The sequence below is a fragment of the Miscanthus floridulus genome, unplaced genomic scaffold (assembly GCF_019320115.1).
Source record: "Miscanthus floridulus cultivar M001 unplaced genomic scaffold, ASM1932011v1 os_2362, whole genome shotgun sequence".
Taxonomy (NCBI): Eukaryota; Viridiplantae; Streptophyta; class Magnoliopsida; order Poales; family Poaceae; genus Miscanthus; species Miscanthus floridulus.
The window spans coordinates 22,507-27,309 of record NW_027098265.1 but is presented as its reverse complement, the minus strand read 5'-3'; the positions used below and the strand labels follow the sequence as shown (position 1 = coordinate 27,309).

The 4,803-nt window shown below is 43.6% G+C and overlaps 1 pseudogene; it reads right to left on the bottom strand.

The window, feature by feature from the left end:
* Positions 1-2,988: 2,988 nt before the first annotated feature.
* On the bottom strand, positions 2,989-4,337 carry LOC136534905 (12-oxophytodienoate reductase 1-like; annotated as a pseudogene).
* Positions 4,338-4,803: the final 466 nt, after the last annotated feature.

Below are 4,803 nucleotides of genomic sequence, written 5' to 3'. Positions count from 1 at the left end.
GGCGGCAGCTCTCACCCTCCTGGCCAACCCCTGGCCCCAAGAGACGACGAATCTTGGTCTCCTGTTCCAACCATCAGCTCCCAGAGATGGCCGATCTTGGCACTTGTGCGACATCGCGGGCGTCTAGAGGTGGCCCCACCGCTCTCCTCCACCCACGCAAATCCTGCAGAGACCTCTCTATCTCTGACGGTGAACAGCTCATGTCCCGAGCTTCCTCTATGCGGCCCCTCCTTTTCGGCGCACTCCTTCATCGCCATAGGCATTGCCATCATCGTGCCTCCTGCTCCGCCCTTGGGGGCCTGCCATAGCTAGAGCAGGAGCCATTAGCATACTAGGAGAAGATCAAGATGTACTCGTCGGCCATCTATGCCGCCTGCACCACTAGAGGAATCGCCACCTGCGGGCTCACCCACTTGGCCGTGACGTACTCACGTTGCTCAACCTCGTTAAGTGCAATATGCAGGTGAGCAGGCAGCAACCTAGATCTATGGCCCCGGTGCCCCACGACATCCATTTTGGTAAAGATCTTGCACAGATCTAGTGATCTTTGGTTGGTTGGGATTGGAGAGCTAGTTAGTTGTAGGCTTGCGATTGATTTCGTCTTCGTGATCTGGATGCCTATGCGTGTAGATTTACTTCATGTGAAGCATCAGTAATTCGTTTTTGTTTCCAGTTGTGATATTCTTTGGTTCAAACTTGTGGTTGATGCTTTTTTAATTTAGTAGTTCGGTAGCTTGTTAGCTGAGTTGCTTTTGTGTGGATTGGTATTACTGCGGGCTCCTTCTAACTGCTTTCAAGTAGTGGGAACAGGCATCGGCATATGTCATTATAAAATTCTTCATGTTTCCCCACTTAAACAATTTGTTTATGATTCAAACAAAAACTGATGAATGTGGTTTTCTCTGAGTATAGTTGTGTTGGTGGTTGGATGCTCTATCAGGCTTGGTACTAAATGAAACATTAATTATGATTGTGACAATTGACACATTTGCTCTGATAGGTTGATATGTTGATTTTTGCCAAATAATTCTTCATTTTCCATGTCATGTGTATTTCCTATTTTATTGTCGTGTTATTCCTACGGTTTCATAATGAATTGATTTGTTCTATGTTTCCCCGAAAACCAATCCATTCAAATTAAGGGTCCTATGCTTACTTTGCAGAGATGATGAATACTCAGTTAGAGATATAACCTGTATAACTTGTGTTGTATAACTTACTAACATATGTTGTGCAGTGTACCTTATTTGCATAAGTTTTACGGACTAACTTATGTGCAATAAGTTGTGGTGAATAACTTATGCCTTTCTCAAGTTTTGACATGAGTTACTTTCATAAGTTATGGTCATAACTTATCTCACAATTAGGACAAGTACAAGTTCTTTATATAACAGAATCCATACTTTATAGTTCCATAGTACTTCTCATATACTAATTCATAATTAGGACACGTGCACTACATAATATCTACATAACTTGTATTAGTAACTTACAAATATAAGTTTGTTGTATAACTACTCATAAGTTTTTATGAACTAACTTACGTGCATAAGTTGTTGTGAATACTTATGTACATCAAGTGTATTGTATAACTTTTTATACATAAGTTGTGTTGCATAAATTTTTCTTTCAAAGTTGTGTTGTATAACTTGTTTTTCAAATTTTAGGCCATCAGTTGTGTTGCATGCTAAATTTATTATCGCATCTAACTTTTTCATCTGTATGCTACCTAACTTATTTGATTAAATTACTGTACTTAGTTCATGTTTATCACATTCTGTTAGATAATCATCTTAGTTTTGCTATTAACTTATGTGGTTCTGTTGTCAACTTTTTTGTTATTTATTATTTTAAATATTAAATATTTGCAAATCTCCATTTGAAGACACATAGATATGTTGAATATCATAGTTACAGAGACGGTGACTATCATAGTTGCACAAGTTATGAAAGTTATTATACAACTTGTTATGCAAGTTTGCACCCATCTTATGGAATTTGTTGTGTAGTATAGGGTGTAAAAGTTACTTTTATTGTGCCCCCACACCTTTTTCAATCATTTTTCCAATTGTTCCCGAATGATTAGTTTCTGAAATGAAAAAATGCCAATGAAAACCTAAAGAGAATGTTATTCTCGCAGCTGTTTCTCAAAATTTAAATTGCACGTGGACATAGCTCGCGAAAAAGAAAAGTAATGTTGTATAACTTAGCACGCTTGACTTATTCCTCCGAAGTTATGTTGTTAACTCAGTTAGTGTAAGTTATGTGCGCACAGCTTTTTATTAAAAAGAAAAAGAATATGTGGGTGCGCGTGAGAGCGCGAAAAGGAAACTATTGCGCGCATGCAGTAGCGCGCGAAAAGAGATGATATGCGCGCGCCCTTCTGCCCCGAAAAATGAAGGAGACCCATCCCGTAAAAGGAAGCAAGCGGGAATAATGTATTTTCCTAAAAAGAAAAGGTCTAAAAGTTATTGGAGAATCGTTCGCTGATTAAATTATAGTGAGCGTTCGCCAATTAGTGGCGTCGAACAGTCTCGGAGAAATTGAAACCAAGAGGCGGGCAGTGGATTCTTATTCCTTCAAAACATACAACCGCAAAAAACCTTTCCACTAGAAAGGAATTCATAAATCCTGCATTCAAACACTGCTTCAGTGTTTAAACTACCGAAAATCTAGTTTTGACTGAATATATTGACTCAACGAGGATTCAATGAATTGCTGCATAAGGATTTAGGCTATTATAATTTGCACAAGAAGGACTAAAGAATTGCTGGGTAAGCTCAAAAAGCTATAAGCTCACACGGTACAGTGAAATACAACACGAGAATTGCATTGTAGTGTGCCAAAGAAGGGAATTTGAAAGGTACACGTGACAACAATTCTCTAGAAACAGTAGATACTTCTTCCAATAATTTCAGCCAGTACATTTATTTCTCCTTATATGAGTACAGAATGATACAACATGACGTAATGACTCTGCCACACAATCTCAATAAAGAAGGATGGAAATAATGATGAACTCATACTTGATGAACCATCCACATTATTAGTTGTGATCAGATTGATTGTCTATAAGATTAAGCTTGAATACTTGACTTATCATTATTGCTACCGTCTTCGAGGAAAGGGTAATCTGTGTAGCCAACAACGGGATCTTACGTGTACAAAGTAGAACGGTGATACTTGTTCAGTGGCGCATTCAACTCAAATCTCTTAGGCAGGTCCGGGTTAACCAAGAAGAGCCTTCCATATGCAACAAGGTTAGCATAGTCCTCTGCCACTGCCTTGTTGTCTCTCCTCCCGGTCGTACCTGCCGGCGGCGATAAATGGTGCCGTTAAACGCCTTCCGGAAAGGCAAGAGCCTATGAGGAATCTGCCTGCGGCCGTCGACCAATTGCCATTCGAGGTCCCCATGTGGCAGTAGAGGAAACCCTTGTGCTTGTTGAGTTGCTGGAGATCATGTAGTGGCCAAGCGCCACCGGATCGGAATCCACACAATCGAAGTAGTCAGCAAAGGGTGATAGCCTGATGCCCACGCGGTGCGCGCCCACCTCGTGGACAATGGCGTCCTATGACCTCCACGGCGAAGCGGGCCACCGGTTCTCCAGGCTGCGCCCGTACTCATCTGTGCGGTCATTACAGCTGTCCTTCATGAACTGCTCGAGGATGAATCCGTGCGCGCCGTGGATCTCAACACCATCGAAACCGGCTTCAATTGTGTTCCGGCGGCTCGCCTGAAATCATCAACGATCCCAGGATCTCCTCAGTCCGCAACCGGCGCGGCTTCGAATACACCCATTTGGGGCTCGGCGCTCGGGGAAATTTTGCTTGTCCGTACTCGAGATAGGCGCCCGCCCGTCCGGCTGAAATTCTTCCAGTAGGATCAAAGGAAAATCAGTAACCAACTAGACAACCAGCTCCTCATCAAACAATAGTATAATCGGAGCTGACAAAGATATATACGTTCGTGCTAGATGGGAACATACCATTGGTGGAGACCCTGCCGACATGCCAAATCTGACCGAAGAAGATGCCACCCTTACGGTGGACGGCGTCGACGATGGGTTTCCACGCCTCGACCTGCTCCTGCGTCCAGATGCTGGGAGCCTCCGGGTACCCCTGCGCGGTGGCCGACACCCCTGTAGCCTCCGCGATGAGCAGGCCGCCCTTGGTGGCGCGCTGCGAGTAGTACACCGGCGGCGTGCGGCTGCGGCACGTTGCCGTAGGAGCGGCACCCTCGTCAACGGCGCGAGCACCCCCCGGTGGGAGAGCTGGAATTGGCCCATCTTGTACGGCGGCATCAGCGGGATCACCTCCTCCGCTGCTTGCGGCACCATCTTGCCTCCTGTTTGGTGGTTGCCAGCGTTCTCGCTTTGCTCTGTTTCTCCGCTTTGCTTCTGCTCTGCTTCTTCTTCTGCGTCTCCTGGCAGCGGTCTCGGTGTACATTTATACGTGTCGAAGTGGGCGTCTATGTAATAGAATCGACCAAATTACAAGAACATAAATACAAAAACAATCACCGAAGTGGTTAGATTTCTGTACTTAAGCTCCCATAATCCTGATAGTCCGGAAATTACGAAGTATTTCAAACAACTCCCGACATACAAACCAAGACCGTAGTGATTCAACACAACACATCATTCGTTACAACATTTCACAAGTGGCATTCGGATTACATCCATCAGAGTTCAAATAAAATATTACAAACCAAGTTCAACTTTGCGGAAGCAACATAGTTTAGTACATAACTTCATAGTTTCAAATACCATTGCCAGATCTTAGTCATGTCCCACAAAAGCATCT